The sequence below is a fragment of the Sturnira hondurensis genome, unplaced genomic scaffold, assembly GCF_014824575.4.
Source record: "Sturnira hondurensis isolate 20B ecotype Veracruz unplaced genomic scaffold, ASM1482457v3 Scaffold0000780, whole genome shotgun sequence".
NCBI classification, from domain to species: Eukaryota; Metazoa; Chordata; class Mammalia; order Chiroptera; family Phyllostomidae; genus Sturnira; species Sturnira hondurensis.
In genome coordinates, this window is record NW_028073411.1 from 2,003,730 (window position 1) to 2,016,867 (window position 13,138).

The following is a 13,138-nucleotide window of genomic DNA, read 5'->3' on the forward strand; positions in this document are numbered from 1 at the left end:
CCATTATTTCACTTTGCATAGCCTTCACTTTTTCATCTATTTTACAACTAGATTCAACCATTTCTGTGAGCATCCTAATTACCAGTGTTTTGAACTCTACATCTGATAGGTTGGCTATCTCTCCATGGCATAGTTCTATTTTTGGAGCTTTGATCTGTTCTTTCATTTAGGCCATATTTCTTTTTGTCTCAGCACACCTGTTATGTATAAGGGGCAGAGCCTTAGGTATTTGTCAGGGTGGGGCCACCCACATGTCTGTGTTACGGTGCTGTATGTGGGGAAGGGGTCCAAGAAGGAAGAATGCCACTTGCTTGATTCTCTGCCATCTTTTAGTCACTTCTCCCACCCCCACAAGCAAACTGGGCCCTTCTGGTGCTAATTCTCAGGTGTATGTTCTAGAACCCTGTGAGTCTCTCCAACGGACTCTCCTATGGAACTGAAAGCTTCTCCTGCAAACCCCACGTTGTTTCAGTCAGAAGTTTTGAGCCTTTATTTCCCCATGCTGGAAACCTGGGTTGCAAGGTCTCACTCCTCAGTCGTTCCTCCTGGTTTATCCGCATGCAAATGTGGCACTGCCTGGTCCTCCAGCCATTGCCTTGCCGTGCATCCTCTCTTTCTTGGCTACCCATCTCTGCCCCTCCTACCAGTCTGGATGAATGTTTCTCCTTTAACTCCTTAGTTGTCAGATTTCCATACAATTTGATTTTCTGGCAGTTATGGTTATTTTTTGTTTTTAAATTTGTTGTTGACCTTTTGTTGGTTGTGCGAACAGTCAAAGTGTATCTATCTATGCCTGCATTTTGGCCACAGTTCATCATCACCAAGCCCTTATTATGTGAAATGTTAAAGAGACTTATCTAAGAAAAAGAAGATGGCCAAAAATATATGAACAGTAAAATGGCAACAAACTAACAGCTATCAACAACTGAATCTAAAAACAAAAACAAAAGCAAACTAAGCAAACAACTAGAACAGAATCACAGAAATGAACATCATATGGAGGGTTATCAGCATGAAGGGGGAGGGGAGAACATACAGGGAATAAGAAGAACAAATGCTTGGTACAGAATAGACAAGGGAAGATTAAGAATAGTATGGGAAATGAAGAGGCCAAAGAACTATACGTAAGAACGTGGACATGAACTTAGGTGGGGGAATGCTTGTGGGAGGGGTTGTGCAGGGTGGAGGGGAGTAAAGGGGAGAGAAAAATGGGACAACTATAATAGCATAATCAATAAAATATATTAAAAGTGCAAAAAAATAAAAAGAATAAACATTTTAAATCAGATGAACAAGTTAAAAACAAACTTTAAAAGGTTTAATATTCTAACATTTGCCAGATTTTAATATACTAATAGGCATTGTGAATATCTAAGACAAGAATGTAAAATCCGTTGTTTCTTTAAATCATTCGTTGTTAATACCCCCACTTCAAAAGGAGGGTTGGGTGAAGTGACATCATTGCTAATATCCATTAGCAACGAAATATTCATTGCTAATATCCATTAACTCGTGAAATTTGTGTTGTATAGGAAATATCTTCAGAAATGTTGCTTTATATCATGAAAGCCTTTATTTGTCTATTTGCATGAAGTCATTGCTTAAGGAAGCTACGTATTATGACAGACCAGATATATTATTAAATATACACATAGTACAGTCATACATATGAACCTACATGTATAGCATGTTGATTTATCATGGATTGTGCATCATTCCATCGTGTATCCTTGTCATCACTGGACTGCCCCTTATGGTTTGGTTGCAGTCCTCTTGCTGTACCACATAGTCATCTTTTCTTGGGTAGGTTGTTATCAATACTGAAGCTTGGTTTCTGTATTTACAAAATAAAGTGCGTAGATTGGATTAGCAGAAACCTCACCCAGGGATTTTTTAAAAAGTAATTTCTAAACTTTGCCTCTAAAATGTTTTATTTCATTTGTCAAGGTATTTTGCAAAAGGCCCCCAGGAGATTCTAATGTGCATCTAGGCAGACACACACTTAGATACTATGATGATTTATATCTCTCAAGTATATTTATATCATTGACCCATTTAATTCTGTTATTAATCCAAACTTATTAGAATATTTATTATGTGTTTCCACAAAGCTTTTGATGTTGTTCAAGGTCCATCTAATTTCTACCGTTTGGATGATAACTATGTGAAAGTAATGAACCAAAGATAGTTGGTTGAATATGACAAAGCCCCTCATCTCAATGTGTGCGCCAGAAAATTGACTTTCTTCTGAATTTTGAGCCATGACATATGGAAATATAACTAAAAGAGCTTCACTTGCAGCCTTGACTCACTGCTGTTGCTCAATGCTTTTTTTTCATTCATTTTCTAGATTCATAAGGAGAGCAACCTTTAGTTGCTTGTTAGCAACCAAAGAGTCTATTCTGACCCTACATTGATTTACCATAAAACGCAAGGAGGTTTGCCTAAAAGAAGGAGTGGTCAGAGTTTGAAGAGAACAAATTTTAGCTCTCATGCAGTGACCTAAAGGGATCCATTGTCTTAAAGGTGGTTTTCAGAAACCTTGGAAATAGTTTTTGGAGGAGCCTAAAAGGGAGTGAAAAAGCAAGACCAAACAGAGGCAAAAAGGTGGGTTTAGAGTAAGTGTAGCTGTTACTGTAGGTAGTTAACTAGGGAAGAATTAGACATTGGGAGCCTTGTAGCCAGGAAGCTACAGCATTTACGGAGTCACTCAGGCACTGCAGTGGTGCCGCTGAGGACAATTTCTTAGGATCCTAGGAAATTTCCCCAGGTGCACTGTCTGTCCTCCAGTACTGATTTGTTGGGGGAAGCAGGAGAAAGTGCTTGACCATAGAGGCCTGTCAGTCTCACTAGGGAGTGGGCCCATCATAAGTCCACAAAATCTTGGGAAGTTGATTGGTTATTTTGGAAAAGCTCCTGGTTATAACGCCAGGAAAACAAAATCTCTCTCTTTCACTTGGTGACATGCACTTTCCCCATTCATTCTTGTGTTCGTTCTTGATCACATGCTAGTATCTGGGTATAGCAGCCACCAGGGTCCCGGCAGACTGAATAGGATCGGAAGAATTAAACGTTAATATGCAGCAGAAATTACAGACACTAGCCTTTGCTTTGGCTTTGCTGAGAACATAGTCAGACTTTTTCCATGGCAACACAGAGGGTGATGGGACACTGGAAACACAGAGGCATCTTTCAACCCAAACAAATCTTACCGAAAAACCACACCTCCCATACAGGTCGCTGCAATGCTTTCCTTGTGTTCTGTTGGAAGAGTCCGATTTACCCTGACAACGTCCGGCTGGCCGGCCAGGACTGGGGAGAGTGGCGGCCTGTGGTAACTGGTCGATCTCCATTCTATTCGTCTCTCACCACCTTTCTGTTAGCAACGTAAGCCCATCTTCACGCAGCAGGAATCTCGAACGCATCAGTATCACCAGAGTTGTGTCTTCTGTTGAGAGAAGGGGCCAGGCTGTTGAACTCCTTTATCAGTGCATCGCTGACCCACACGGCTTTGGGATTGAGGGGAGTGTGAAAAATCTCACAAACATCTCTGAGAAAGGTGGTTCTAGGCCAGAGAAATTCTCCAAAAAGGAGTGAAGGCATGAACTATCAACAATTACTACTCAGCAACAGAGAGGATGGACGGTGTGCTCAGGAAGAATAATCTAGACGGGGCACTAAAGCACCTACAATAGTCAACAAATAGCTTTGCTCCTGAACTTCAGGATTCTAACTGGTCATAGTTTCTATATATATTTTTAACTAAAAATTGCACAGTGAGATGGGTTGGTATACATATACACAGTGAAATGATTACTATAGTCAAGCACATCACCTCCTTGCCGTCACCATTTTCGTGTGTGATGAGTAAACCTGAATTCCTACTCTTTTATCCTGCTTCCAGTATTTAATACAGCAGTATCATCTGTAGTCATTGTGCTTGTATATTAGCTGTCTAGAATTATTCACACCGCCTAACTGCATCAGTTCATACTATCTGACGAAAAACACTCATTTCCCCCGCCTCCCTGCCCCTAGTAATCACCGTTTTACTCTCTGCTTCTGTGAGTTTAATGTATGCACCACCATTACAATATTATTCTGAATCTGATTATATTCTTACCTCAGAGTTTTATATTTTATATGTTTTCATGTTTCAGTACTTTTATTTCAACTTTAAAATTCCTTTTAACATTTCTTTCAAGGTAGGTCTAATAGCTATGAACTCCCACAGCTTTTGTTCATCTATGAAAGTCTTTATCGCTCTTTCGATCTTTAGCTCTTCTGAAGGTGGCCAGAGATGTTGCTCAGTATTCTACAATGCACAGGGCAGAGTTCAACGTCCACAGTGAAAAAATGATCAATGCCAAAACATCAACAGCACTGAGACTGAGAAATCCTTGTCTACGACTTTTGAATAAATATAGTCAGCTATTCAATTTTCCAGAGCTATATGGTAGATTTTTTAGGGACTCCTATTTTTTTAAGATTTTTGGTATCTTCCTCCAAAGTGGGTCATGGCAGGACAGGAATCTCTACTGCATTTAATGTGCACCATCCCTTTTCCCATTCTTTTAGGTGTCATCTCACTAGTATGTTAAAACAAGATCCAGGTACCCCTGCCAAAATGTTGCATCCTAAGGCATGAAATAGTGTAACTATATCAACCAAATCCCCTTTCTCCACTTCCACATTCTGTTCCCCTTTGATCCAGTACTAAAGGATCCTTAGCTAGTCTTCCTCAGACACACCCTCCAAGCACATGTTAGCTATATGCTACAGCCTCTTTAGCGTAAAATCCCTCTTTTAGCAGAACCAGCACTTTCCCAGTCAGATCTTGCTGAAATCTGGCCTTTGCTATTGCTTTTATGCCATCAGAGAAAGGGAGATGTGTTTAGGAAGGCTGGGATTGAAAGACATTCACCTTATTTGAAGCTTCTCTTTCATTATAGGGTTGAAGAAGGCTTGTTTTTTTTTTTTTTAACAATTGTTTAACAAAGCAAAGGAAGTCACTTTTGTTAACCCAGAAGGTTCAGAAAAACACTTTAAGGTTCTCACATGCAGCTACACAGAAATCTCCATCAACTCACCCTACTTCTTCCCTATCAGAACCATGACTTTGGCAAGAAACAGTTGCCTAGACCAGCGATTTTCAACTGGTGTGCCACAAGAATTTTTAGAACATGCAATACCTGACTGGTCGGGGGCACTGACCTCTTTTCACTTACATTGTCTGGTTAAAAAATAGCAACAGCCAACACAAATATAGCCACTGGTATAAATGAGCCAAAATTATACCTATTTTTGGTCAGATCAACTAAAGATACATTTTTGGTGTGCTGATGAATTTGAGCAATTAGTTTTTGTGTGCCATGAGATGAAAAAGGTGGAAAATTGCTAGCCTAGACTGTGATTTGACCTTTTTTTCCTGTCGATCTTCCAATAAAGCACAATTTTTCAGTTTAGTCTTCTGTGATAGAGACCGTGAATCAAATGTTTTAAGTCTGCTGACATTTTTCAAGCCTAACATCTCCATTCCTTCCTTTCTGCCCACCGTCTTGTATGAAAGCTTGGGTGCCGCCTTAATTAGTATGGGTAGGACTCAAGTCATATGCATGACTCCACGGCCGAACTGCAAGAAAGCTTGGAAACCAGCATCTTCCCCTGATCTCTCAAGACATTTTGGATCTGCTGGAAAGCTATACTGTTTTCTATGCAAAGTCCTATTATGCAAATAATAAATTTTTCGTATTTTCTTGGTGTGTGTATGACGTCATCCATCTCCATACGCAAACCACATTTGGGGTAGTGATACTTTCTACTTATGTACAGAGGCGGTCATATCTGCCCTCCAGATATACAAAATTAATGTATATTTGAAAGTTTTCAAAATGCCTTTGATGCTCAAATTTTTAAAAATTGTGAAAATAGATGCCAAAAAAAAATCCATGTCCTTAACAGTATCCACCCAACTCCATAGCGCTTGTGGGAATTATTTCCCTCAGACATCTCCAATGTTAGCAACGTTGCACAAGGTAGAATATGTCTTCTACTTTGATCTCATCCTGGTTTACAAAAATGGAATGTTTCCGCAGTCACACTTCTAGAGCGTGCCAGTGACTGTCAGTGCTTGACCTAGTGCCCCTCCTAGGGTGGTCATGGCCATCCAGGAAACAAGTTATACAAATCTAGAATTCCCTCCTTAAAGTTCACTTTCTTGGGGTATGTCTAGTACCAACCCTCTCGGGGCATATTCTCTGAGCAGCGTCTCAGATGGAATTTCTTACATGAGTTCTTTTCAAAACTGTGCTGTACGTGAAACAGGAAACGGGAGGGAAGAAATAAGAGTTGGTCAGGATAAGAAGCTAGGTACAGCCTGACCCCACAGCTTCGTAGCATGAATGTCTCTCCAGGATTGTTACCATCTTGAGGCCCAAGGGCTGGACTTCATACTCCCATATCAGTAGTCATTGGCTGAGGCTGTCTCTCTTGGAAAGCAGAATTACCACCTGGCCATATATGGGCAAAGTGACTTCCATTGCTAAAGACAATTTTTCAGAATTAACAGCTAAACTCCAAAGTGGCTGGTGGATAGGTGAACCAACCTAGTAAAGGGGAATCTGTGTGAAACATCAAGAATATGTACTACAGCATTAGACAAATGAAAGTGAGACAAACACTCCAGCTAGTTATTGGAAAGACATATGTTTTACCAGTTCCAAGAATAAAAGGCACATTGTGCTAAAGCCCAATGGGCTAAGGGAGAGTGATCTGAAATGAAGTAGAAAAGGTAGGTAGGGGTTATTCAGTTAAGCTATTTAAGGCTAAGATGAAAGAGCAAATTTATCTTAAAGGTGAAAGGAAGGTATTAAATGAATTTAAGAAAGGAAAAGGAACAATCTGATATTACTCTTTTATAGCTGATGTATTGAAGAGAGTCAATAAGCCTTTGTCAGTGACTTCTTAGCCTGATGAAGAATATTAAAAAGAATTTTCAAAGGAGAGTTAGGGAGTAGGAGTTGTGACATACTTCTGAAATTGTTAATGTTTTGATATTAAGATAAAAGACAAGGTAGGAAATGATAAAAAATAATTGCAAAAACAAAAATGTGACAGACTTCTTACTTAGTTTGATGAGGAGAGATCAAAAAATGTTTAATGAGAAATAAATGTTTTTCAAAAATTTTGTTTGCACACTGCTAGTTGTAAGACAAATCACACTTATTAAATGTGGAAGTTACATCTAAAATACATGTCACTCCTGGGAGAGGCCTATGCTGTGTCATTCGGAACATCTCAAGAAGTTGTTGGCATTATACCTGTGACAGAAAGACAGGTGTTTCTCCTAGCACAGGGTCTCAATATGTATGTAAACTTGGTTAATATGATTTTATTTCACAGAAGACAGAAAAAAATATGAAAACATATTCTGAGGTGTCCCTATTATTTTATTTCGTGACACTCATTACCATATACCTTCTTTACTAAGTTTAATATTATGCTGACCAAACATATTTTTAAGAAGTACTTCCCCATAAAGTGGCAAATTTCAAATAATGTTATATATAGCTGCCTATAGTTTACTTTAATAGAAAATGATAGTTTTTATACATTGTTCTCATTTTAGTCTAATCATTTATAATATGTCAATAGTCTTACTTTTAGGAAGAGAGACATATTATAGTTGGGATAAACTGTTGCAGTAATTATTAATGATGTGCAGTATGTAAGATGTTAACCATTGAATAAAATATAAAAAATTAATTTTTGACTTTTTAATTTATGTAGATAAATAAACTTATGGTTTCAGTGACATTGATGATAAATAAATGTCATGTTTAATGATAGAATTATAGTAGAATACAAAATGAATAGATGAAAAGTATACTGTGCTATATTTAAATATAAATAAAATATACCTTTTACATTTTATGTATAGTAATATGCATATATCTTATAGATACATTCAATATCATAATGATTGCAATCAGTTTTTTATTTAACTGGAACATTCCTACATTTAATTATTTGCAATTGCTCATGATTACATTCCAGTCAATTAAAACACAGGCCATAAAGATAAAAGATAAATAAGTTTTTTCCCCCTATGATATTGATATTCTGAAATTAATCATTCTGAAGGGGATGTGGGCATCCCAGGCTACAAACAGATCGATGGTCATGAATGTGAAATCTCAGCTATAGGATTTTGAATTGAACTGTGAAATGAGTGAAGATTCACAGATAATGAAAGGAAAACAAACATATATTTTGGAGCTTCACTGTTCCTGCAGTTCCTCATTATCACGTATGCACCGACTCTCTTGCACCATGCACTCACTCTAGGAAAAGATCTAGATTCCACCGCTAGAAAAATAGCCCAGATTTTTAGTTCAACTGAAATTTTATGTAATTCAGCATTAAAGAAAAAGAAAACTTCTTTCCAAGATGATTTTTATAACACATGTTTCCATAGACAACACCCGTAGCTCTCACCCAGCTTTCCATCTCTTATAATTTAATTCTGTATAGTTTTATGTAGTTATGGGAAATAAAAAGTGAATAAAACACTTACTACTTGTGTTTAAAAGTGTTTGAGACAGAAAAATGAGACAGAATAATATTAAGTATTATCAGTTGGATTTTATCCTTCCCACCAAAAAGAGACATGCTGAAGTTCTAATCCACAGTACCCCATTACCCCAGAGAGGGAATTCACTTGGAAATAGGGTCATTACAGGGGTAATCAAGTTAAAATGACATCATTAGAGCAGGCCTAATACAATGGGACTGAAGTTCTTTTAAACACAAGAAATAGGGATGCATAGATACACATAGAGAGAAGATGCTATAGAGAGACAAAGGTAAAACATCATGTAAAGATGGAGAGAGATTAGAGTTACGCTGTCATAAACCAGGGGACATCTGGGGCTACCAGAAGCTAGAAGTGACAAACAAACATTTTATATATAAATATAAATATATACCTATATATAACTATAACTATAACTATATATATATATAATTTTTCCCTACAAATTTCAGAGAGAAGTACTTGCCAATACCTTGGTATCTGATTTGCAACATCCAAAACCTAAGGAATAAATCTCTATTGTCTTTAGCACCCAATTAACTAATTAGTAAACTAATAGGAAGAATATAACTCTGATGATTAAATGATGAGATTAAGGTAGAGAAATTCAGACCGAAATAAAGAAAGCAAGTGCATTAGAAAAGGAATAACTAATAATAAAATACTTTAACTTTTTCTTATTTGAATTAACAAATAAAAGTTGTTTAGAATAATAACAGCAGCAACTGATTTAATGACTGTAGCTAATAAGTAAAATGAGTAGCAGTAATGACACTAGGGAAGGAAGGTAGGAATTAAGAATGTAATTAGGAGGAGCAGGGCTGCAGGATCAAGTGGAGGAGGAGGAAAAACAACAGGAGCAGGACTGGGCGGTAGTCGGGGAGCTGAGGGGGGTGAGGTCAGGGTAGCAGGGGTCCATGATGGCACTGTGGTAGGGATCACCACCATCAAGGCGGTGAAACTCAAGTTCCAAGTCCTACAGCAGTAGGCCCATGATGCAGAGGAGAGGTCCGAGCACCTCCCGTGGGAACTGGAGGGAGAAAGGTGGGTCCCGCAACACCCTGAGGCTAAGGTGGCCTCCTTGACCTGCAGGACCCAGCTTGTTGAAGAGGAGTTGGACCGTGTTCAGGAGGGCCTGGCCTCTGCCCTTCAAAAGCTGGAGGGAGCTGAGGAAGCTGCTGGTGAAAGCGAGAGAGGTATGAAGGTCATTGAAAACTGAGCTTTAAAAGATGAAGAAAGGATGGAACTCCAAGAAATCCAACTCAAAGAAGCTGAACACATTGCAGAAGAGGCAGATAGGAAGTACGAAGAGCTGCCTTGTAAGCTGGTGATTATTGAGGGAGACCTGGAACACACAGAGGAACAGCTAAGCTGGCACAACCCCAATGTCGGAGACAGACGATCAGATCAAACTGATGGATCAGATTCTGAAGTGACCGAGTGCTGCTGAAGGAAAAAAATACATATATATATAATAAAGAATGTAAATAAATAAATAAATAAATAAACAAACAAACAAATAAAATCTTAAAAAAGAAAACAACAAAAAAGCACAGACCTGTGATAAGGTTGGTAGCCAAGCTGGAAAAGACAATTGATGATTCGGAAGGTAACCTGAAATGCACCAAAGAGGAACACCTCTGTGCACCATGATGCTGGACGAGACTCTGCTTGACCCAGAGGAGATGTACAGCACCCCAGTCCTGCCCTGCTGCCTCTCCACCCTCTGACCCTGACTCTGCCTGGGGCCAGCCTTCCAGAAGCTGACCTTTAAACTGAGGGCTGATCTTCAACTGCAAAGCTGCTTTCTCCTTTCCCTTCCAGCCACACTGGCTCGCTCAACAGTGTCTACCACTGCCCGCTGACAGTAAGGTGAAGTTGTCATTGTTCACACATGCACATTTCAGTCCACTCTCCTTGGCTGCCAAGTTACACTGATGTCCCACAAACCATTCTCATTATATTAACAATGACTGGACTCGTTCTGGACAGAACTCATATAGTGTTTATATATTTTATACTATGTGTTATTGGTAATTATTTTACTCATATTTTATATGTTGTGTTTTGTATTTTATATTGTTATGGTCAATAACCCAAGATGTCTCCTAGAAAAAAAACTTTATTACTTAAAAATGTTTTATTGAAATAATAGTTCTGAGTTGTCTTGAAATGCCACTCAAGGTATTCAATCTGCTTTTTTTTCTAGATTTTCAAGCACACACATTTTGTTTCACTGTAATTGAGAATTAATGCAATAATCACAAGATATTTCCCTAAGTATTGTATTTGCAAAATGAAGGTGTTAGAAATAATTATCATTGTGAACATTGTCAGTTTTAAAGTTATTTTTGCTATGCTTTGCTTTGTATTATTTTCAATTCTTAATAATGATAATATTTCATCAACAAAGTGCTCAAAATGTTAAATTTATTATCCTCATTTTAAAGATGAAGAAACTGAGGACTTACATAGTTCATTACATTAAATATTTGAACCAGCATTCAAATTTTGCAGCATAAACAGTAATAGCCTGCTGTATAGTAAGTGCTACAGGACAAGGGAAATAGAAATAGAGGTCATGATAAATATGAGTCCAGATCTTGTGTTTTTCTCCTAATTAGATGTGTCCTTAATCAAATTTTTAATCTCCCTAAGCCTCAATTCCTTCACTCTTATAAGCAGACATTTACAGAACAAATCTTTGTTTTTTATTTCCTTCTAAATAAGTTAGAACTCAGAGTTGATTATTTGCCGAGGAATCTAAGGGGATTTATTCAGCTGCAGAATAAATAACCAATTCTTCATGTTTTTTTATCATGCAAGTGGATTTTATTGGCTTCAAAGCAGAATGGTTTTAAATGCCCGAGTTTTTTTCCAAATTTAAATTATTTTTAAATTGCTAGCATATGGATTTTTCCAGTTTATGCTCAGGTTAGTAATGCCATGACCAATGTTTGTCATTTTAATGGCTTCTAATTGTACTTCGGTCAATATTAAAATATGTTAAATGTGACTTTTTTGCAATTGGTCCACATGTAGTCATCATTACTGGAACATTCAAGTATGTAGAGAAAGCCGAATAGCAGAATCACAATCAATTACTTCCTTTTATTTTTTTATTTTTAATTATAGTTTATTTTTAATACTATTTTACATTAGTTTCAGGTGCACATTTGTATTTTACTCCTGCTTAAATGTCACATGTAATATAAGTCACAGAATTCTAAAAATAACTAGTCTCATAGAGACCACTAACTCTATGAACTTCTTTGCATAGAAAACAGGTAAAGACAAATGTAGGAGTTATATTTAATCACAGAATGAAGAGAAAAATACAGAATAATGCATCTGTTTCTGTACCAGCCTCCAACATTTTATTTATTGCATATCCCATATTTCAGCAACTTAACCCCAAGAGGTGTGGGTGAACCTAAGATGTGACTTTGACACTTCCCTATGAAAAGAAAATACAGTAAAATAGTAAAACATATACTTAGTGATTAAAACAAACCATGACTGTTTAATGGATAACTAACCTCTATAGATTATTACAAACTACCATTCTGACAATGCCGTCGAGAATTTTTCAGCAATTAAATTAATATTTACCTCTTACTAGTTTACTGATGACAATATTTTCTAGTTCCAGGCGTTAGCAGGGTTGGTTTCTCCAGAGCCCTCTCTGTCTTCTAGATGGTCATCTTCCCCCAGGGTTTTCAGATGGGGTTTCTTCCATGTATACCTGTGTCCTAATCTCATTTTCTTTTTTTTTATCTTTTTTTTAAAGATTTATTTATTTATTTTATCTTTAGAGGGGAAGGGAAGGAGAGAGGGAGAGAAATATCAATGTATGGTTGCCTCTCGTGTGTCCCCTGCTGGGAACTGGCCTACAACCCAGGCATGTGCCCTGGCTGGGAATTGAACCGCGATACTCTGGTTTGCAGGCCCAAGCTCAATCCACTGAGCTACACCAGCCAGGCCTAATTTCATTTTCTTATAAGCAACCCAGTTACATTGGATGAGGGCCCACCCTAATGACATCGTGTTAACTTAATCACTTCCTTAAAGACCCCATGTCCAAATACAGTAACATTCACTGGGGATTAAGACTTCAATTATGAATTTGAGGACTGGGGATACAATTCAGCCTTTAATATCTGGCTACCTACAATAGCACAAGTAGGTACAAGTGGAAATTCAGTGAGGCAGAAACTGGGGTACAAATGAACTATTGCTGCTGGGAGAAAGTCTGAGTGGGTGTCAGGAAATAGTGTTTAGGAATTAATGCTAGTAAGTAGTTGTCATTGGGAGGGAAAAACAATTTTAAAATGAGTCCGGTTCAGTGGTGATAATGTGGTGAAGTTCACACCAGAGAAATTAGTTAACTTATAAAAAGATACAAGCCAAAAGCAAGATTTCATATGCAGGACTAGAATTCTCTAGACTTAACCTGGCAAAAACAACTTATTAAACCAATTTTATATGAAAAATACAACAAAATTAGTCCATTTATAAGAAATGGGATATAAAATTAATACTGGA

General features: G+C 37.6%; 1 pseudogene; it reads left to right on the top strand.

Moving 5' to 3' along the window:
- LOC118989542 (tropomyosin alpha-3 chain-like) overlaps positions 1–10,323 on the top strand; it is a 61,841-nt pseudogene extending 51,518 nt beyond the window's left edge.
- Positions 10,324–13,138: the final 2,815 nt, after the last annotated feature.